Genomic DNA, 24251 nt, shown 5'->3' on the forward strand with positions numbered 1-24251 from the left:
GTTACCCACTGCCACATTTACAATAGAGAAATATTGGAATAAAAATATCCAGGTAAAAGAAATGGATTAAATAAATTATGATATGTGTAAGTGATGGACTATGATGCAACCACTGGATGAATGAATGAGGTTCCAAACCAAAAATATCCCTTAAGAGAAGAAAGGCAATGAGAAAAACTAGCCTTGTCAGGTATCTACAGGGAAGTGTTTTCAGACTGCCAAGACCAATGAAGTCAAGTAAACTCACTGAGATATGTCAGTTGCAATTCATAATGTGTTCTGTCCTAAAAATAAGTTAAACCAAGTAAAATTGCCAATATTGAATCACTTGAACTATTAACAAGACAATTTTATATAGATTGACCTAATACATTGTCCCTTGCTCTGTCTAATGAGAAGACTAGGAACAATGAAAAACCCAGTAGCAAAGAACACCCCCAGTATCTAGAAAACATTTTCTAACACAAAAAGATTATGAGTCAACTTTGTAAAATTGAACCACGACTAAATGTTTTGTGATAGTGAGGAATTACTTTTTTAGGAGAGATAATGACATTGGGAGTATGTATTTAATAAAAGAAGCCCTTATCTCAGAGATTTCATGACGAAAATGCCAAAAGCAAGTGCAACAAAAGCAAAAATTGATAAATGGGGTCTAGTGAAACTGAAGAGCTTCTGCACAGCAATAGAAAGTATCATCAGAGAGAACAGACTTACAGAATAGAAGAACATTTTTACAATCTGTCCATCTGGCAAGGATCTAATATCCAGAGTCTATAAGGAACTTAAGGAAATTTTTTAAAGAACCATTAAAAAGGATACAAAAAACATGAACAGATACTCATCAAAAGAAGACATTCATGTGGCCAAGAAGCATGTATTTAAAAAAAAGCTCAACATTACTGATCATTAGAGAAATGCAAATCAAAGCCACAATGAGATACCATCTTGTGTCAGTCAGAATGACAATTATTAAAAAGTCCAAAAACAACAGATGCTGGCAAAGTTGCAGTAAAAAAGGAACATTTTTACATTGTTGGTGGGAGTGAAAATTAGTTCAGCCATTGTGGAAGACAGTGTGGTGATTCCTCAAAGACCTAGAGGCAGAAATATCATTTGACTCAGCAATCCCATTACTGGGTATGTACCCAAAGTAATATAAATTGTTCTATTATAAAAATACATGCATGTCTATGTTCACTGCAGCGCTATTCACAATACCAAAGAGATGGAATCAACCCAAATGCCCATCAGTAAAATAAAATGCATAAATAAAATGTTGTACATATATACAATGGAATACTATGCAGCCATATAAAGGAATGAGATCATCTTTTTTGCAGGGACATGGATGGAGTTGGAAGCCACTATCCACAGCAAACTAACACAGGAAAAAAAACCAAACACCACATGTTCTCACTTACAAGTGGGAGGTGAACTATGAGAACTCATGGATATAAGGGGAGAACAACACATATTGGGGCCTGTCAGCAGGGTGTGGGTAAGGAGAGCATCAGGGAGAAAAGCTAGTGGATGCCGGACTTAATACTTGGGTGATGAGTCGATCTGTGCAGCAAACCACCATGGCACATGTTTACCTATGTAACAAACCTGTATATCCTGCACATGTACCCCAGAACTTAAAAGTTGAAGAAAAACAAAGATGAATGCATAAGAAAAAAGAAACAAACAAAAAAACCCGCAAAGCTATATAACATCATTCAGATTATTTTTTAATGTGAGATTTTATAAATTCCACCTAGTTTATGCTTAATCTTCATTAATAATTTTATCACTCTTGTCATATAGCCTCTTGACTGTGTTACAATTTAATTTCAAAATTATCGATTAGGGGAAAAGAGAGGTCCTCATCTTTTATCAATCCAGGCTATATATTTATGGAGGAAGTAATGTGATAGCTGAAAGTTGCTTCAAAATAGCTCTGTGCAGGTGTTGGGCCTGGGTAATAGGTACATAAAGGGTTATTGCCATGTTCTGTGTTTTTATTTATGTTTGAAGATTTCCAGGCTCAAAAGCTTTTTTTTAACAAGTTTGAAAACAATAATTAAGAAGGTTAAAGGGTGTCCTCGATGTACTTATTTTCAAAGAAAGGACACATGTACACGAATGTTCATTGCAGCACTGTTTACAATAGCAAAGACCTGGAATCAACCCAAATGCCCATTGATAATAGACTGGATTGGAAAAATGTGGCACATATACACCATGGAATATTATGCAGCAATCAGAAATGATGAGTTCGTGTCGTTTGTAGGGACATGGATGAATCTGGAAAACATCATCCTCAGCAAACTGACACAAGAACAGAAAATGAAACACCGCATATTCTCACTCATAGGTGGGTGATGAAAAATGAGAACACATGGACACAGAAAGGGGAGTACTAAACACTGGGGTCTATGGGGGGGAAAAGGGGAGGGCCAGTGGGAGGGGGGGGTGGGGAGGGATAGCCTGGGGAGAAATGCCAAATGTGGGTGAAGGGGAGAAGAAAAGCAAAGCACACTGCCATGTGTGTACCTACGCAACTGTCTTGCATGCTCTGCTCATGTACCCCAAAACCTATAATCCAATAAAAAATTAAAAAAAAAAAAAAAAAAGAAAATATGTAGTATATAATTCCAACTTGGTGCATAAATGCAGTTGTACATATAACACAAAAGACTAAAATTATAAATTATACTCCAAATACAAACTTTAATTATCTCAGGGTACAGGAATTATGTAACTTTTTATTTTCTTTATGTATTTCTATCTTTTACACTTTATAATTATAGCATGCGTTTTAACTGAAAAAGTATTGTTTTTTACATCTAGCATTTAGTATGTACAACATACAAGAGTTAAAGTTTCCTCATCCTAAATAAATATAATCTAAAATGTAGGTCAGAAATTAATGACAACATGCTAAATCCTGGAAACATTCTGATAAGTAACAGATGCCTTGCATTCTATCTGACGTTCCTCCCCCTGTAAAGATAGATCTAGCTTGCCCACTGATGTGATCAGAACAACGGGGATGGGTGGGACATTTGACATAATGCTGTGATTTGGATATTAATAGTATGTTCACTTCATATACAATTGGGAAAGAAAGTAGGATCTTCAAGGGAAAATCCAAATGTTTTTAGATTTCCTGAGTTGTGCAAGATTTCGGACTTTCTACCTACATATCTGTATTTGGAGAGAGTACCCCTGAATATCATTATTTCCCACTTACTTCAAACAAAAGTATCAACTAGAAAAGGTAGAGATGAACAATGCCCTCTGATTCTTCAGGGAAAACACTTCACATGGCCGAGGGGGTTATTTTAGGCTTGTGCCAAGCTGCTGCAGTGTTGGTCCTAATTAAAAGCGGCATAAATCACTCTATGGATTTGGGGATGGACTATAATTGTTTTAGTTAATGACATGGAAACAGTTCTAAAATATGATACAGAATGTAAGTAGAATGAATGTGATTGTTAGTGCTTCAGAAAGTAAATGCTCAACCACTCACTCCCCAAATACTATCTAGCTTACAGATGGTGCTGAATCCTAGGCCAGGCACCAGGAAACAAGGGCAAGCAAATGAATGCTGCCCCTGCCCCTGCAGAGCTCACAGATTACTGGAAGAAACAGGTTCTAATCAGATAAAGACACAGTGTATAATTACAAGTGATGTTAAATGCCATGAAGAGAAAGAAGAGGCTACTTTGTGAGCTCATGACAGGGAGCCCTGGCTCCCTGCTGGCATCTAAGCAGGCCTCAGCTGAGAAGTGGCCTATGTTACCCAAGCAACTGGGGAGGTGAGTTGGGAAGAAAATGCACAGACAGAAAAGAGCTCCAAAGGTAGTACTTTCCAAGGACAAAAAGAAAAAAAATTACAAACAAATACAACAAGACCACAGGAGAGGAGCTCAGGACAAAGTTGGAAAGGCAGAGAGAGGGCGGGTCTTGCAGGGGCTTAACAGCCATACTAAAAATTTGGTCTTCAGTCAATGAAGTAGCTTAAACAAATGCCTGGCAAAATAATAGTAATTTCTAATATCAATGAGCTCTTCTGTGAATCAAGTGCCATTCTGGGGCTTACATAGATTCCCTCACTAAATCTATGAAACAACCGTATGAGGCAGATACTACTATTATCCTACATGGAATGATGGAGGCAGACAAAGTTAAATAACATACACAAGTTCTCACAGCTAGTAAGATTCAGAACTGGATTCCAACTGACTCTACAATTCATCCTCCAACAGTCCGTGGTGCTCTGCTGCCATTTGCACTCACATTGGCTGCTATATAGGGAATGGACTGCAAAGCGACAGGATGTGAAGGAAAATCACAGGCAGGCTACTGCAGTCATCCACTTCCTACTGCCCTATATGCTTTAAATAGAGTTTACAGCACCATGACATTCCCAACCATAGACCATTGCTACTTACTTAGTGATTCCCTTGACAAGGTACCACTGGGATCTCCAAGCTTTCTGTCGGTCCCAAGACTGATCAGAATTCCTACAGATGCAGAGTCCACAAAAGTTTCTTGGCTAATGGTCATTAGGCTGGAAATCTGTCTTGCCAGGATTTAACACTCCAAAAGGTAAATGTTTACTTCAAAAAAGCTCCATATGCATAATTAGTCCATATGTACAATGTGTACATATGTACGTATGTATAATTAGTCCATATGTACAATGTCCTTAGTGTGTCAATAATCCCCCAAAACGGGTAAAGATAGGTTCCCAGGAATTTCTATAAAGGCCACTAGGGGCATAAGAGAGCCATCAAGAATGGAACTCCAAAGCCCAAGGAACGATTTGTGCATGGTGAGACTGCTTCTTGCCCACACAGGATAACAATATTTCGGTCCTAACTTTTGTTGTGTGCCTCCTGTGCAATCTGGGCTTGGCATAAGTAGTATGCCTTTCAGCCACCCTGTGAGGTAGTCATTACTAGCCCTACTTTATGAATGAGAAATTTGCATTTGTATCTAGGTCTATTTGACTTACAGTCTCTATTTCACACTATAGAGTGAGGAGGTTGGAGGAAAAGAAGTGATTTCAAACTATACTACAAGGCTACAGTAATCAAAACAGCATGGTACTGGTACCAAAACAGAGATATAGACCAATGGAACAAAACTGAGGCACCGGAGGCAACACAACATATCTACAACCATACAATCTTTGATAAACCTGACAAAAACAAGCAATGGGGAAAGGATTCCCTGTTTAACAAATGATGTTGGGAAAACTGGCTAGCCATGTGCAGAAAGCAGAAACTGGACCCCTTCCTGACACCTTACACTAAAATTAACTCCAGATGGATTAAAGACTTAAACATAAGACCTAGCACCATAAAAACCCTAGAAGGAAATCTAGGCAAAACTATCCAGGACATAGGAGTAGGCAAGGACTTCATGAACAAAACACCAAAAGCATTGGCAACAAAAGCCAAAATAGACAAATGGGACCTAATGAAACTCCACAGCTTCTGCATGGCAAAAGAAACAGTCACTAGAGTGAATCGGCAACCAACAGAATGGGAAAAAATTTTTGCAGTTTACCCATCTGACAAAGGGCTGATATCCAGAATTTACAAAGAACTCAAACAGATTTACAGGAAAAAAACAAACAAGCCCATTCAAAAGTGGGCAAAGGATATGAACAGACACTTTACGAAAGAAGACATATATGAGGCCAACAATCATATGAAAAAATGCTCATCGTCACTGGTCATCAGAGAGATGCAAATCAAAACCACATTGAGATACCATCTCACGCCAGTTAGAATGGCGATCATTAAAAAATCTGGAGACAACAGATGCTGGAGAGGATGTGGAGAAAAAGGAACACTTTTACACTGTTGGTGGGAGTGTAAATTAGTTCAACCATTGTGGAAGACAGTGTGGCGATTCCTCAAGGCCTTAGAAATAGAAATTCCATTTGACCCAGCAATCCCATTACTGGGTATATATCCAAAGGACTATAAATCATTCTACTATAAGGACACATGTACACGAATGTTCATTGCAGCACTGTTTACAATAGCAAAGACCTGGAATCAACCCAAATGCCCATTGATGATAGACTGGATTGGAAAAATGTGGCACATATACACCATGGAATATTATGCAGCAATCAGAAATGATGAGTTTGTGTCGTTTGTAGGGACATGGATGAATCTGGAGAACATCATCCTCAGCAAACTGACACAAGAACAGAAAATGAAACACCGCATATTCTCACTCATAGGCGGGTGATGAAAAATGAGAACACGTGGACACAGGGAGGGGAGTACTAAACACTGGGGTCTATTGGGGGGAAAAGGGGAGGGCCAGTGGGAGGGGGAGGTAGGGAGGGATAGCCTGGGGAGAAATGCCAAATGTGGGTGAAGGGGAGAAAGGAAGCAAAACACACTGCCATGTGTGTACCTACGCAACTGTCTTGCATGTTCTGCTCATGTACCCCAAAACCTAAAATGCAATAAAAAATTTAAAAAAAAGAAGTGATTTCTATCAACAGATTCCAAACTTCAAATAATTTCCCCTGCTCCCCCTTCCTGCTTCTCACTCTCCCCGAGTCTCAGAGGCTGGAATTGCAGCTGAAGGAGATTCTCTGGCAAAAGAGAGGAAGGCAGGGTGGGCTCGCCTAAGCCTGCAAACCATTTAAGGCCAGGCCCAGCATTTGCAAGTGTGCTCTTCGTGTGGAATGCTTAACGGCTGGGTGGGGAAAGAACACAGGGTACCTCTATGGGGAGGACAAGCCCCATTTCAAACTTTGATTCCAATTTGGCATTCAAGACTCCTGTGGCCTTTGGGATTTTTAGTCCCTCTTTCTGAGAAAATGATGACTTCCCAGTTCTAGGTTAATGACTAAAATATGAGAATTCCCATTAGATGCTTCCCCATAGAATTATTCCCTCCTCCACCACCATAGACTCCCTCTCTGAAAATCATTTGCTCTTTTCCATGCTGCATATGACTTCGATTTAAGCATTCATTCAGTTGCCTCAGGCTGTCACCAAGAAAATCACTTATTAATTTCTATCCACTGCAGAGCTATCTCTAAAACAAATAGAGAGTTGACTCAGGATTGTCAGTGTTAACCCCCTGCACTGGCTTTGTGCTTTCCGCCAGAGCATAGAAAAGTTTTTAATATAGAGTCATACACATTTGATCACATTTACAAAATGCAAATTTACTCAACATTAATTGAAAATGTACATTGGTAAAGTCTTCAAAGTTTATATCCTTTCAGGCTGTTAAAGGCTAGTGAGAGACATTTTCTCTCTTGCATATTATAGTAAAGCTAATTATTTCAACCTCCTCCTGTCTAAAAGGAAATAACAACTCAGTAGATTAGTGGGCTACAATTTTTATCTTCTTCCCTTTAAGGATATGAAAGGTGATATAGACACTCTCCCTAGAAAAATGTATAATTTCATCCACCTATTGCCTACCTTCACTGAAGAAAAGATAATTGTATACATACATAAAACCCAATTTCAGATATTTCCTAGCCCCCCTGAAAGCCCAGGAATCCTAAAGAATATTCTGCCTCTCTTCTTTTTTCAGTCTATTAATTCGTTTACTAAACTAACGGCTGCCTGTTTCATTTGTGGTATTAGTGCAGAGTGAAGTAGTGAAGATACTTGGGTGCAGAATGAAAGCGGTGTTTGTGTTCATTTCTCTGCTCTTAAGCGCAATTATCAGGCGTTTTGCACACACACTTAATATGTGCTAATGGCCTCTGGGGGGGATATCTGGCTAAATGTACTGCTGGAATGGAAAGAAAAAAAAAAGAATCATGCCTGGCACTCAGAACAAGGTATAGCAGAAGAGGAAGACTCTTTCTTATCCAAAGCCAGCACCTGGCATGAGGAAGGCACTCAATGAAAATAATTTGACTATCACTGTGAAGCTATTGTGTTTGGGGGGCACAGAAACTAATTCCTGCCTGGTTCCCTAATGAGGTCAGTTGATCCTGCCATCCTATGCATTCCCCTCAGTCTACACAGAAGGTCTGTACAGTATTACTGTTCTCTTAAGATGTCTTAGCACACACTACAGTATTTATGTGCTATCTACTACGTGTCGGACCTCCTATTTCTTTTTTAATATTGCAACAACTCTATGAAGTGAATGTCATTATTCCAGTTTTAAAAATAAGTAAGCCACAGAAATAAGTGAGCTCAGAAAGGTAAAGGGGCTCCTGTTGGCTTTCTGGCTGTCCATAGGTATAGTCAGATTCAATGGGTACTATCTTACCCTAATGTCTTTGCTCTACCTGAAAGGTCAGTCTGCCTCTCCCACATCTATAGCACTTTTTGGTTTGCTCACAGACCAACTCATTTCTCACAGACAAACTCAGAGGAACATTCTGTTATCCTCAATTGCCATTTTGTAATTGGGAAACTTGAAGGACATGAGACCAAGGGATTTGCCTAAGGTCACACAGATGGCAAACTAACTCAGGGCCGGAAGCCACTGTAGATCCTACCCTCTGCCTGATGCTCATATGGCAGGAAGGCATGAACATACCTCTGCAACCCTGTACCAGCTTAGGACCACCCAGAAAAAAGTACTTGTTAGCCCTTTATCTTAGGCTTGGAGGGAGCAAAGAGCAAGCACAAGAATAAGAATAAATTTTAGACAGACTCAAAAAAAGGTCACATGTGAAATACATTTTTAACAAATTAATTTTTCATTGTGAGTAAATATATGGTCTTTTCTCCCCAGTAAGTTTGTTCATTTTGCACAGTTATAACTTTCATGACAAGTCTATGCAATATGTTCACAGGCAACACTTTCCTTTGTTCTGTGGGGAAAGGAGGTCAAAGATCCTTCCCACCTCTGCTTGTGCTTGTTCTGGGTACAGAGCACCATGTAATAGTGTTCCCATTGCTACAGAGTATTAGGACTAGTGAGCAGTTTGGAAACCCTGGAGTCTAACCTCTTCATTTTACAGAAGAGTCCAGAGGTCTAGAAAGATGAAGGGCTTGCCCAAGATCACACCATCAGTTGTGCAGTGACCGAGGGACACTGGAGCCAGACTGCCTGGTTTGAATCCAGCTTTGCCTCTTACTAGCATATGACTTTGACAGATTACTTAAAGACATAGGAGTCTTCCACAGACATTTCAAATCACACAAACTCTCAGCCCTGACTTTTTCCCCAAGGTCAGCCTTGGGTAGCATCATCCCATCTAGTTATAGCAGTTGGGGACCCAGCTCTAACAGCTTCTGAGTCTGTGTCTTCTCCATTGCATCAAATTGAAACTCACATATACTATCCTTGTGTTCAAGAAATACCTGGAATCAGGAAACTACAAATATCCCTCCATATTCAAACCAATACAGTTGAAAGGAGAGGACTTGGATGCATCTCCAAAATACAGAAGGACACCTAATTATCTGAACCAATTTAGTTTCTGAAAGTTGGATAGCAAAGCAGCAGGAATTTGGCTAGCAAAGTATACCAGCCCTATTTCAAAACATTTATCCAAACCTATTAATCTCCTAAATTTGGAAGGCAAGAGTTTAAGTTAGTAGAGGTTTCCTCCCTGGGACGCCTCCAAGTGGCTACCAGGGGTTATGCAGCCAACGCCTCAACCATCCCAGGAACGTGGTGATGATTTTCTCACCAGTACTTCAAAATTGCATGCTGTGTGTCATTGACAAAGAACCAAAAATGACTAAACGAGGCTCTTCATAATCCAAGAAAATCTTCCCTCCACATACTGCATGTGAAGTCCAGTCTGATTTATAACATCACCAAACAGAAGCAAAGCATGACCCTACATTGCCTTCCTAGGAAAACTGCTGCCAGTTTTCTAATTTATTGAAAGCCTTTAAGAAAAATTAACTGTATGTTGATGTCTTTAGCAGAAAGGCAGCCTAGCCTTTTGCCGTGGCTTTGTCAAGATTTCCCGAGAGGAATAAAAGCAAGAAGAGGCAGTGTCAAAGCAAATGTACCTCCCCAACAGAAGAGCTAACATAAAAAAGGGAACGAAATGTGTCTGTTCATCGGGGGTGCCTCTTTGCCTCAATCTAATTCATGCCACAGAGTAATTACACATTTCTCTGATTTTAGTAATGTGTCCCACTGAAGGGAATTCAAAACAGGAGCTACAATTTATCTGCCATTTTGGGTACTTAGTGAAAATGTTGTTGGGCATGCGTTTTTTAATTAACAATTCCAAAACTATATGAAGGAATTTTGATTTCAGCTAAATTACGTCTGATGAAGTAAGGGAACTATCTTTCTTGTTAAGGGACCACAGAGGGGTGTGACAGAGAGCTGAGAGTCAGGGTACCTGAGTAGCCCTGTGTCCTCCCCACTCTGGTACTGTTTCCTCAGTGGTGAAAAGCAGGGAATGTCAAATTCTCTACATTCTCTTCCCACCAAGTGTTCTGCAAGTCTACCACCTGCCTAGTGAGTGGCCTGGAATAGACCTCCTGGACTTAGTTTTAAAAAGGGGAAATGGAAGCTGCAGGAATGAACCCTACCCACCCTCCTTCTCTCTACTTCTTAGCCTTCCAATGATACAGCTGATCAGAGTCAGCATCCGGGAAAGAAGAAAGAGCAGGGGCTTTGAGGTCAGGGGCTGGGAAGTGTATTCTACCTCACACCAGAGGTATAACATTGGGGAAGTTACCCAGCTCTTCACGTCCCTGTCCATAAGGGGAATAATATCATCTGTCTCTCAACAGGATTGCAAAGGATGTTGTGATGTGGAGTGTGTGAAGTCCCCAGGACAGTACCTGGCACACTGCAAGCCCTCCAGGTAGGAGACAGCAATTTCTTCTCTGTGGTCCTGTTGCTGTCCCCCTAGTCTGTTGCTCTTACCAGCATATAGCTCCTGACAAGTCTTGGTGCTGCCAAATGCAGTTGTTGGCAACGTGCTTTACCACTGAACAAAAGCCAAGGACTGAGATGGCATGCTAAGAGAACCAACTGAGACCATGACCTCCTGAAAACAGCTTTACCTTCTCTGAAGTAAGACTCTGGGGTCCCGAGGGGGCATCTTCTGCATTCTGGCAACTTTGAAATTCAGTTGCCTCCAATTTGGGTCTTTGGAGATCTCAGTGTCTGATGAACCAAGTGATAAGAGGTATCAAGAGTTGGAGAGTGAAAATAAGTAATTCTAGAGGGATCTCAGGGGAAGACAATGTTCCCAGAGACAAGAGGTGAAGATACCCCAAATTTTAAAATATTGGAAAAAGTTTAATTTAAAGTTTACAAAATTGTAGACACCTGCAGTATTAGATTTCTCATCTCTGTGTGCTTGGTTTCTATGCATTTCTTACATACAGGTATTTCCCAAGCCCAAATCTCCTATAAGTACTTAATTCATTGGGTCAAACAGTCTGAGGAAGATTGCTCTGAAGGCTACATTGTGCTTTTATAAGAAATGACTTCAAATCTCACACAGTAACATTAAAAATCAGCATGTGGGACCCAGGTCTTGCAGGCATGGGCCAGACATCCATATCAGCTGTTCTATTTTCTCCCAGCCTCCTTTACAGATCTAAATTTAAAAATTAATTTAAGAACACATACATACCATATGTATACTATACTTTTAGTCACAAAACTCATTATTTTTGCTATCCTTAAGATGTAAAAAGTAGGAAAAGAATTGGCAAAGAATAGAATTCATTTCTTTTCATAAAACCTCCATTTATTCAAGCCAACCCACACTTTCACTCCAGACAACCTAAGAGAAACTTAGAAATATGTATCAGATTCTCAGAATGAGAATGTTCTGGATCATTAGACAGTTTTTGGAGGAAGCAAGAAAAAAAAGGAAGTAGACTCAATTTTAAGATGGCACATTAGCGTGAGTGGGGAAGTGCCCCCAACAAGCTCATCGTACACAAGACAAAGGCCTCAGTGTTCTACGCAACTTACTCCACGCTAGTCGGTATTGCTTCCAAATGGAACATGAGACCTTCACCATTCACTTTGCAGGAGTCATCCAGCCTTTTTCTACCATGCAATGGGTCTTTGCTGAGTGACACTACAGCACCAGCAGTGGAGGTGTGGGACCAGAGGGTCCATTTTCAGTCAAAGTGAAGCAGTCACACATCAGTCTGGCTTTCCGTGGCCCTGTCCTTCATTTTATAAAAAATGCCAATCCTTGCCTACTTCTCCCAACACTGTCTGCTCTGTATTAAGGGAACCTGGAAGATACACTAACAGAAGACCTTTAGGGACCATTTATGGCCTTGGAGTCAGGGATTCTCACCCCATAGTTCATGCTCCATAGGCGGCTGCCCATTCGTTTGTTGTGGCTGCTGACACTCAGTTCATTCTTGCAATTCTCTCACCCACACTTGTAGACATGTGCATTCACTGCCCCAAATTCATTTTCCTATCTTTGTATTTAAAATGTAAGACAATCTTGGGATGAAATATGGTGAGCATCTGTATCCAAACGTTGGAGCCCGTCCTTTCCTCTCATAGTATCCCTTACCCTCCATCCAGAGTGCCTGGTGTCAAGAGTTCACACTGAACCATAAGGCAGGTGCCCTGGGGTTTGGAAGTATCTGTGAAAGAACAGACAACTTCTCTCATGCACAAAAGGCTCCAGCACAATCATAAGATAATTAGTTAGTGTTCTGGAGCCTGGCTGAGCAACTGAGTGTCCCTCTTCTCCTGTGCATGCCTGCTGCTTGCTGGGAATGAACTACACAACCTTGAGACCAGGACAGGCTTCTATCTAAGAAACACAATCTTCCCTCCAGGTTGCTGCCCTTCCCCAATGTGCCAGGAATCCAGGGAGTCCTAGAGATCATCATCCTGGTTGACAGCAGAGCCCATGGATGTGGAAAGTCCTCTTGAACAACAGCATCTGCCCTTTCCCTGACCCATTCTGACCCAAGCACAACCCCAGCTTCCTGAATACATCATTAGCTTCTGCACAGCATGCATGGGAGGGTGATAGGACTGCTTCACTTTACACATGAAGAATCCACAGCTCAGAGAAGGCAAGTAAGTGGCCCCAATGTTACCAAGTGAGTCAGTGGCAAACCAGTATTCCCAGTCACATGTGATGCCACGGCTTCTGCTCTTAACCACTGGGTAAGCTGCCACCTGCTCTCTCCCTTCTCTGTTGTCCCCTCTGGGTTAAAAGATCTTTGCAGAAACAAAATTTTTACAGCCCAGGGTTTTGTTAGTAGAAGTATCAGCTGTGGCAGCTTCCTTTACTGTGGATGACACTGGGGTCTGAAGGCTTAAATCATACAAAGCTCACTCATGAGCAGACAGCAGACTTAAACCCTAGTTCCCAGGATGATGCCTCCACACTGATTGGGGATTGTGAATGTGAATCATGGAGTCTATATTAGTTTTCATGGGCTGCAGTAACAAATTACCACAAACTGGGTGGCTTGAAACAACAGAAATGTATTCTCCAATGGCTGTGGAGGCCATAAATATCAGCAAGGCTATGATCCCTCTGTAGGTTCTAAGGGATGACCCTTCTAGCTGCTGGTACAGCTTGGCATTCATTGATGTAGAGCTGTCTCCATCTTCACATGGTCTTCTCCCTTGTGTCCCTATGTGCCATCTCATCTCTTTTCTTTTTTTTTGAGACAGAGTCTTGCTCTGTCACCAGGCACCAGGCTGGAGTGCAATGGTGCGATCTTAGCTCACTGCAACCTCCACTTTCCAGGTTCAAGCAATTCTCCTGCCTCAGCCTCCCGAGTAGCTAGGACCACAGGTGCACGCCATCACACCCAGCTTATTTTTGTATATTTTAGTAGAGAAGGGGTTTCACCATGGTCTCAATCTCTTGACCTCATGATCTGCCCACCTCGGCCTCCCAAAGTGCTGGGATTACAGGCATAAGCCACCGTGCCTGGCCCCTCTTCTTCTTATAAAGACATGGGTTATTGAATTTGGGGCTCATCTTAATCCAGTATGACTTCATTTTAACTACTTGCGTCTGCAAATGTTCTCTTTCCAAACAAGGCTACATTCTGAGGTTCTGGGTGGATATGAATTTGAGGAAGACTCAATCCAACCTGCTACAGTGTCCAAAGCAAAGCCATCTCTCCTGCCCCACTGCTTGGCCTGCCAGATCAGTTTCGCTCTGATGAACCTCCCTGGGCTGACAATTTCAGAAGAAAGGATGACATAGTCAAAAGTCTTTAAAAGTTCGATTGAAATTCACAGCTAAAGAGAAATCTCACCACCAGCCCCAAATCTAATCTATGCTCCTACTGGCAATAATTCCCAGAGCTCCATCCCACGGTGTAAGTCTATGGACCTGCAGAGGCTGCATGCTGGAGCTCTTGCAGTCTCTCACCTCTGGCTCACAGACCTGAGATCCAGGCAGGAGGAAAAATGGCCACTCCAGGAACAGCTGTGTCAATGTGGCCTGGGAGTCCTCTGAGATGGGAAGTAAGTTCTCTGAGATAGGAAGTAGAGGGATCTCACCTCCCTTCTATGGGTCTCTTCTACCTGTCTGTAAAATGAGGAGCCAGTTCTTTGACTAAGACATTTCTGACCATGAAACGACAGAAAGGGTATCACGCTCAGTTCATCCAGCCTGGGGGTCACCTTACCATCTGGGGCCAAGATCCATGAGGGGTGGCAACTTCTGAAGAGTAGAATCCAGCCCCTCCTCCTCCCATACCTGTGATCAATCCAGTAAGAAACAAGTAGCAATCCAGTTTCTCAAACCCCAAAGTATTTCATAACAGAGAGAGGAAGTGGAGAAAAGATGGCCTTTTATGTGAAGGCAAACTTTTTGTCCATTTAGGATTTTTCCTGCTTCCTGAGCCTTGGGACACATTTAGCACATACACACCCCACACAGCACAGAAAGGGCTTGGTGATGTATTTGCAAGCACTTCCATATACTATTTATTTTACTTACTGAAATATCATTTCTGTCTGGGAAAGATAATGGGTACGGTTGGCTTTTATGCTGTTGGCACTTCCCCGCCTAACAAAACCCCTCCCTATAAATCTACAGTCCATGGCCTGACTTCAGAAAACACTTTAATAGTCCCCAACTCCACTCTTTTCCATAGCCATATATCTTCATGTCAAGAATACTGAAGTGCAGACGCTTGAACTCATCAAACAGAACTCATCAATATGCTGAAAGTGGGGTTAGGAGCTTAATCTCCAGGAGAGATCCTGGAGAGCAGATGGACCGGCCACTGCTCCCCATCACTCCATCTCCAGGAACTGGCAGGGTCTGGGCTGCCAGGAGGGAAGGGAACAAGAGATCACCCTCACTATCAGCAGCGGCAACCACAGAGCCCCTGACTCTGCATATATGGTATTTGCTTGGTTCAGTCCAGGACCAAACCCATGGTACTTGTTTTACAAATGGGGAACCAGGCTCAGAACACTGCCTGGGGCAGCAGACTCAGCTTGCAGCTCCTCTGCCAGGCCCCGCAAAGGGAATGGAGAGGCGAGTGCCCCAGTGTGCTCCAGTTATCCTCCAATTACCCTTGGAGGATAATTGAGTGGAGTCTGCTTTCTTGTTTTACAAATGGGGAACTGGGCTCAGAACAGCAAGGTTCAGTCCAGGACCAAACTCATGGTACTTGCTCAGTTCCCACTATCACACAGCCCAGTGCCACGTATCATTTCCTTACATGGCCCCAGTGAGCTGCTTCTGTCTCCATCCCATGTTCATCTTGAAACAGGACTGAAGTTTATCCCACAAAGCAAATCCAACCTCATCCAGTACAGCAGTACACTCAGCAAGACAGATATCACTGAAGATTTTGGAAAGGACTGCATCATATGTCACACTGTAATCTTCCTTTAAATCTTCCTTGGACAACTCTTCAGCTGCAGCTGTCTCATCTCGCTCTCTCCTCTTCTTCCTGCTTTGCTCATGAAGAACATTTTAATTCCTTCCTCATCATCTGTCAATCTCATCAATAGGAGCATTGGTTGGGAAGCAGTGGGAGATTTGAAATGACCTCCAGCATAACAACAAAAACTGCATATGGTTGGCCTAATTCTTGTTTGTTTTCCTCTCTACAGATGGAAAGCTAAGGCTCAGGCAGGATGAGCAACCTGTGGAAGGTCACGGAGCTGGACAAGAAGCAGAGTCAGGATCTGAGCCCAGTGCCCCCAGACTTCTGCTCTTGCCAAGCTAGAACCTGGAAACAAAGTGAATCAGGGTTTCTGAGTTTCCATCATTTCTGAGGGTATTTTTAAGGCCTGCCACTAGATGTACACATCTTTAGTTTGGGTCAGCAGACCCAGGAATAAAATTTTTCTGAGCACATTTCTAATGTATCCAAGAGAATAAACAGGAACAAAATTGCTTGGGTAACAAAGCTGGGGTCACTTTCAAAGTTCTCATTTACAAATAAAAAATAGGGAGCTGAAGGGAAAGAACTTGAAAATGACAAGATTCCTGGCCAGGGAGACCCTAGACAGGTTACCAACCCTGCAAGAGCCTTAATTTCTCATCTGCAAAATGGAAGGAGTTGACAGTGGTTTATTCCAGCTCAAAATCCTTGGTCTAGTTCAAATACCTTTGTACATAATCTTAAGGTTTATCCCCAAAAAGTCAAATCCCTGGCATCGTATACATTCATTTAACAAATACATCCACAGCTACCATTTATTGAGCATAAAATATGTGCCATGTACTTTATCTGCAGAAACTTGAGTCTCAAAACAATTCTATAACACAAGGATTGCCACTCCATTTTATAAAGGATAAGACAGAGTTGGAAAGGTCTGTCTGCCTTGAGGCTATAAGCCAAGATTTGGGCCTTCACCCAAGTCCTAAGATCTCCACCAGTCAAACCACCATGAGACTCAAAACTAACAGTCCTGTTCTGACAACCAGCTGCCAGTCAGAGCCAGCTGCGAGTGGTGCAGGAGTCCCCAGCTCCTGCCTGCAGCCTGAGCTGCAGAGTGTTGCTGTGACTAGCTGACCCTGAGGCCAGGCCAAGACTGCCCAGGGGCTGCAGAAAACTCATTTAACACCCTCAGTGCTCTCCAGAAAAAAGAAAATCTTGCTTCATTTGGTGAGGGGGATAAAAAAACAGCCACCCAGCTGACGTGGGTCCTGCCTGTGCTCAGTTGAAGGCTCCCTGGAGAAGGCAGCATACTTTGCAGGCTGCCCTCATGTGTGAGGGACAGACACAAGAAAAGGCAGAAGGTGGGCACCCAGGCCACAGGACACCCACACTGCAGAACACTCCCACCTCCATGCTCACACTCAAAACATCGTTTTAGTTATAACCATGAAGCAGCTGGCATTTAATCAGGGCTAAAGATGCCGCAGGAAGTGTGGCAAGGGCTCTACATACATTCTCGCATTGAGCCCTCACCATTCTACAAAGCTGGTGACACTATCCACCCCCCTTCTACAGAAGAGGTAACTGAGACCCAGATTGGCTATGTTATGCAATTAGCAGAGCTGGGGTTCAAACCCAGGCAGTTTGGTTTCAGAGGCTGAGAATTTAACCCCCTCGTTGACTGCTTAGAAGCAACTGTAGCCCCCCACAGAGCCCTCCCTGCCACTGTGAGACGGGACAGAGGGAGGCAGTGGGGCCTGCAATGCTTTGGCCCTGTAGCCTGGTGCCAGACGGAGGACACACCCAGGCTCAGTGCTTCCAGCCTGGGCGCTTTTCCTGAGAACCAGACTCCTGCCAAGAAGCAGCAGTGCCTGAGTGAGTGGAGCGGGGAGGTGGCAATGCGACGCGCAGTGTCTAGGGAGAGCCTCCCAGTAAAAAAGGAGTCTGCTTGGAGCTCCCCTGGGCCTGTAGCCACCACGAAGGGGGCTGGGGCCCAACTGGAGCACCTCCTGGGGCAGCAGACTCGGCTCACAGATCCTCTGCCAGGCAGAGGGAATGGGGAGGCGATGCCCCAGTGTGCTGAGGACACAGAGCAGCTCCACCCTTGGAGGATCATAGAGTGGAGGCTGCTTTCTTGTTTTACAAATAGGGAACTGGGCTCAGACCTGCAAGGGTTAGTCCAGGACCAAACTTGAGGAAAATGCGTTCCTGGGTTTCAGAGGTTCCCACCTGCTCTCAGTGCATGCGTATGTCCGTCCTCCTCGCTCTGTTCTGAACTGTTGCGTTCTCCTCTGTCTACTCCACCCCCCTGACTCCCTGTTGTGGCCATAACTTAGGCAGAAACCTAACAAGCCTCACAAGGCTTGCAGGTGTGCGTCGTGGTGGGAATTAAGTGGTTTTTATGAGGTTTGCTCACTCCTGATCTCAGCCTTCCCAGTCTATGCCTCCAGAGTCACAGGGGTGCAGGATGCAGCAGCAGCCATCCTCTACATTGCCTCCCGCCCTGCAGGCGACTTCCACCTGCAAGACAGCCTCTCCTCTCACTGTCCTGGGCCTGGTCGCCCTTCCTCTGGGGGTGAGATCAGTGAAACTGACCCACTGATTTGGGGTGAGTGGCAGTGTCCAGGAGCCGAGGTGGGATAACCAGTGGGGCCGGGAAAGCAGTGGGCTACCAAAGAAGAGCAGAGGTCTTCACAGAACATTGAAGCCCTGTCCCCCTAATTTTGCCTCACTTTCTTCCCCCAGTCAACACCTTTGCTATACTAGAGAGGCAATGGTAGGACTTTGAGGACATCAGCCCTGGAGAGGCTCATGCAGGGACTAAGGGAGTCTGCTTGTCTCCATACGTCCTGTTCAGAGTATCTCATTCTGGGCCAGTCTAGAGAGGCTCAGGTCCTAGCTCCCATGGGACCAAACAGGAATTGAGGATAAAACTAAGATTCTACAAGTCACACCAGCATCTACCCCTTGTGTAAGCCGGTCCAGCACTGCTATGTAACACTTGCTGGCCACCCCCACTCCCAGCCCATTCTCCACACAGCAGCACCGTGGGTGAAATGAGGTCACTCTCCTGCCCAGCCCTCCCCATTGCCTCCAGCAGGGCTGGCTGGAGCCTTACCAGACAGCCCTTGCCGGCTCATTGTGCAGCCACCCCTCCTGCGGTGCAGAGTCTCCTGGTCTGGTTCAGCCTCACAGCATTTGTGCTGTCTGGTCTTCTCTCTCACATGCAGCTCTCCCTATTCCTTGGTTCAGTGGACCCCTCTCCTGGGCAGCTTGCCTCCATCTCCAGAGTCAGGCTCTTGGTTTTTCTGCAAACTCTTACTTGCACATTGCACGTGAACTTGTCCCAGCACCTGCCTCATGACAGGAGTGTTCTCTCTCAGTGACTTATCTGCACGCAGAGATGGCTTGTGCCGTCTGTGGCCTGGACTTCTTCCCTCCTCACCCAGCCAGCTGCCAGGCTCCTGCTAGCATCATGGGGGAGGGAGGGACCATAGAGAGCAGTTGAGGCCCCAGCACCTCTGTGCTTCTCTCTCCTCCTCCAGAGCCCTCTCGGGCAACCAGGCTGCCCCCAGCCAAGGCCATTCCCCCTTCCCACTGCCGCCCCGGGAGCCCTCCAGCCTGGAGGACTTAGAGTTTCTAGCATAAGCTTCCACTTTCTTCATCAAAACAGCCTGGCCTTCACCATCTTTCCAGGTGACTTCCTGTCAGAAGAGCTGTGCCCAGGTCCCAGTTCCGTCTGCTGCAAGTCACACACCCACTGTGGCCTTTGACCTTCTTACCCCTAAAGTGGGTATGTTGGATGGCATCATCTCATTTTTAACATTCAGTGGCTCCACACTCTTGTGTGAACCAACGTATTAACAATGGAGAATGCTTTACAGGGCAGTCCTCTCATCTGGATTTTAATGGGGGCATTTTTGCCTTAAACCCCAAAGAAATGGATCTCTTATGGGTAGAATAGAATGTCAGGTGCAGTGGCATTCTGAACCTGAGAAGAGAGGGCTTCAGGATGTTCCCCACATCATCCCAAAGTAGTCACATCTACTTCCTTGGTGTTCCTGGAGCATAAATTACAAACCCGCCCCAGCAGACACAGACACATTCACACACACACAACCCACTCAGACCATAGAATATCAGGTACACAAATGTGGTTCTAACTCTGAAGGGGAAGAAGCTTCTAACAGGACAGGACTTGCTGGTGTCTGGGAGCTAAGCTTAGGGTGAAGCATGCCTGGCTCACCACAGTGCTGCCGGTATACCACACCATTAGGTCGACTATCTTGACAGTCTGCTCTGCCTTCAGCCCATCACTGGCTCATAACTGCCATTAGAATCTCCCGGGGCTCTGCACTGGAGTTAAGCCCTTCTTGAAGCTCCAGATCCCTTCAGTCCACAGGAGCATTAATGAGCGTAAGGGGCAGTAACTCAGAGTACTTAAGAGTATGTAATGACATTGCATTTAGGAGGGTGGCAATGGCCTATGTGGCTAACAGTGATGCTTCCTACCCAAACGGAGACCTGGGGAAAACATGACTCCAGGAAGCATTTGGAGCATCAGGTGGGAGGAGCATCAAACCCCATGTCGTAAAAGTTATTATCTCACAAGAGAGTAGTTTTTTCCTCGATTTGTATCTAAATACGAGGTTAAAATGAGTGCTGGGTGGAGAAGGGAGCACACAGCATTTAAGTCATTTATAGTTTACATTTTTACTGCACAGCAGAGATCAGCATCCATTTTCCATCTGCAATTAGAAGACGAAGCAGTCTGCCAAGCCTCTGTGTAAATTGTGCCTATTAAAAGAGTCTATGTTGTGCAGTGATTGATCAGCACCAAGGATTTATTCACTGAGCTAACAGCGGTTTTTACTTTTGCCATTACCCAGGGTGATACATAACAATTTAGATAATGCACCCGGACAGACACATTTATAACCGTGGTGTCAGAGTCCTGCCTTGGAGGCTGGTGAGCCTAGGGGGAGGAGGAGACGCTGTTAGTGGTCAGACCAGAGAGCCCAGAGCCTGTCCAGTCTTGGATCTGCCATCCCAGGACAGGTTATAATGGGAAGGCATGGGGAGAGAACTGCTGCCTGGTGCCTTAGCAGCGTACTGAGCTTGCCTACAGACAGGTCTCTCTTGCTCTCCTTATCTGTTAGTGGGAATGACACAGCTGTTGCAGGGGTCGAAAGGGAGAGGTGGGAAGCTAAGACGAGAGGCATCATGGTAGGTTTAGAGATTCCAGTATTCATAAATGCATCTATGTGCATGCAGAAGGGTTCTACCTGGGTACACACACATACATGGAAACCCTCTCTCCATCCCTCCTGCACAAGCAATACATTTCATCCCTTTAGCACAGGGTCTTCTCAGGGAGTCACCAGATAGTGTTTAACACCCATGCTGCATTCTGGTGATAGGTACTAAATGTTCGTTTCTCAGCATTAGCAGCCTGCTCTTTGTGTCAGCAGGCTCCTGGGTAACAGACCTCAGCAGGGGAACATGCCAGGCAAGGCACTCCTGATGGCTGTCCAGTGGGAGACAAGCCCTGTGGGAACACAGATGAGCTCCATGCACTCCCCGGGGACTCGACCAGCCCTCACCACCACTAGTTGCTCCCATCTCCCAGATTTGTGCTCCCTGGGAATCTCCCCCAGAAGGTCCCAGAGGTTCTGCCCAATTGGACACACTCCATAGAACATTCATCACCTTCCCCGACCCATTGCCTTCATCTGCACCATCAGGCACTAGCATCCCCTGGGTACCCAAGCCAGAAAGTGAACCCACTCTGACTCTCATGAACTGGGTCCTGATTCCTTTTAGGGTTATTCTGCCTAAACCTCTCTCCACTCTGGCCTCTCCTTTCCATCCCCACTGCTGCCACAAAATGTGCCACATCCCACTCAGATAACTACACTGGTCCCCTCACCCCAGTCTCCCTACACACAATCTGACCCTCCCAGCCCCTTTCGAAAATGCAAACCCAATCATGTGCTTCCTCTGCTTTAGACTCTTCAGTGACTCTTGCCAAAATCAGCTTTGCCTGGAAATATGTCTGACAAACATTACTTAAAAATACCCAGTGATACCATCTGTATTATTCTGGGTTTTCCAGAGAAGCAGAACCAATAAAATGTGTGTGGTGAGAAAGAGCAAGAGAAACGGAGAGATTTAATTTTAGAAACCAGGCTCCTGTGATTATGGTGACCCAGGGAAGAGCCCAGGTTGCAGTTCAAGTTCAAGGAACACTGTCTGACAGGAATCCTTACCCAAAAGAGGTCAGTCTTGATTCTATTCAGGCCTTCAAATGACTGGATGAGGCCCACCCACATTACGGAAGGTAATCTGCATTACACAAAGTCTACTGATTTAAGTGTTAATAACATCTAAAACACACCTCATGAAAACATTCAAAATGATGATGAGAAGCTTGGCTCAGTTAAGAGGACACATAAAATTAACCATCACACCATCTTTTTTAAATAATAATGGGATTGGGGCTTTGGGCAGCAAGGAGGCTTATCTCTCTCCTGCATGACCAGTACAGACTCCTCTGAGTGGTTTGAAGCAGAGGAAGCCAGACCTTCAGAGCTGAGGAGACTCTCAGGATCATCTGCTTAGAGCCTCTCTTGAAGCAATGGGAAGAGGGGCCCAGCATCAAGGTTCCATATATGTGTAATAATCCATTAACTGGGAAGGCAAGATGTGCTGTGCATCCAATCAGTAAGTACTTAAAATGTAACATTAGAGAAGGTATAAGTTGAGCATCCCCTACAATACAGTATTTACCAATGCGTACTTACTGAGCAGAGCCCGATACCTACTGAGTGCCAGGCCCTGTGCTGTACATGTGACACAGTCGTGTGTGTGTGTGTGTGTGTGTGTGTGTGTGTGTGTGTGGGGACTTGGGGCAGATGAATGAGGATGATGAAGGGAACCAGCCCCTAAGATCCCTCCCCAACTTGGAAATGCCGCTGTTTACACACAAACTGTGTCTTACTCTGCAGATGAAGAATGCCAGAGGCACATGGAAATGACCCACTGGAGGTCACACTGCACTAAGTGGGAGCTCGGCCTTGAAACTGAGCTAACCCACAAACTACCCACTTTTTTCTACCCTTTTTCTCCCATGTTTCTCCTCAGAGACCCTCAAGGGAGGCAGAGATATGCACTCTGCCTTATGCAGCAGGCTGCGGTCCTAGAAGAGGGCACGCCTTGGGCTTGTTCAGATCCAATGCTTCCCTAGCTGCTGTGCAAGTTTCTAAGGACAGCCAGCCCCCCCTGCTCAAGAGGGACTTCCATCAGCAGAGACTGCTATGACATTGCTGCTCCTGGAGGATGGCAAAATGCCTCCCCTCAGGCCTGAGGAGTCATTTAACGAAGCAACATATTACAACAAACCCAAAAGTGGGTTTGCATCTGACGATTAGGTAAAAATGAATTAGAAGCATTATGTCACATTCAAAGCATCTTCCAGATGCACAAACATGGCGACCACAGCCGATCACTCAGCCACTACAACGAGAGGCAAGAAGAGAAGGATATTTATCTTTTAAAATGTGGAGAAAATGGGTGCCCTGAAGTTGTACCTTATAATTTTTGTTCCATTTCTCAGACTCAAAAGAACAAAGCCCTCTATTCCTTCCTTCCTTCCTTCCTTAGAAACAAAAATAGACTGTACTGGTCTGGTCTGCAGAGGCACCAAGATGATATCTTCCTCCACTGTCAGAGTTATTTAGGAAAAACAATCTCTGGCATAGGCCAAGTGCTCATGAATACTCCAGGATGAGGCAACAAAGCCACTCCTGGGTCCTGGCAGGGCCGCACCTCAGGACACTGGCCTGTGCATGTGCAGGTCCAAGCAAAGGCCTGAGTCAGGCCTGTGGCCAGCTTCTGCTTGTGCAGGAGGCTCTAAAATGAAGAAAATTATACTCCAGGTCTCCTTCCACTTTGTTGCCTCTAGAATGTCATCTCCCTCCCCTCAACTTGGAAAGGAGTTACTCCACCCCAGGGATCCAAAGGCTAACGGGCCTCACTGCCCACCTCAATCCCACATAGTGCCTTGAGCCTACTTGATTTCCACTGTATGCACGGTCCTGGAGAGGTGCATTCAGTGGAACCCAGCTAGGCTCAAGAGATGTGCCTGGAGATGGTGGGGCACGTGACTCAGCTCAGGCTCCCAAAGAACTTTGCATGGGGCTGGTGGGACCAATGTTGAAACCACATAGTCAACACTCCCGGAAGGTCAGTGGCAGGTGTTATCTCAGCATCCCTAGATCCAGGTCCAGCCTTTTGCAGGCCTTGCTCTCTGTGGCTATGTCTATCCAACCCATTCTCCTTGCTTTCAGAACCCTTCAGTGACCACCCCCCGACCAGCACTTCCCAACCTGCCTGTGTCACAGCATGCATAGGAGACTATGACCTCTGTGTGGAGAGCAGCTTAAACAGGAAGCTGTTCGT

The 24251-nt window shown here is 44.7% G+C and overlaps 1 protein-coding gene across 3 annotated transcripts in view; it reads right to left on the minus strand.

Moving 5' to 3' along the window:
- The window catches only part of CLSTN2 (calsyntenin 2), a 669035-nt gene that overhangs the window by 557863 nt on the left and 86921 nt on the right, over positions 1-24251 (minus strand). The window lies entirely within an intron of this gene.

The sequence above is a fragment of the Callithrix jacchus genome, chromosome 17 (assembly GCF_049354715.1).
Source record: "Callithrix jacchus isolate 240 chromosome 17, calJac240_pri, whole genome shotgun sequence".
NCBI classification, from domain to species: Eukaryota; Metazoa; Chordata; class Mammalia; order Primates; family Cebidae; genus Callithrix; species Callithrix jacchus.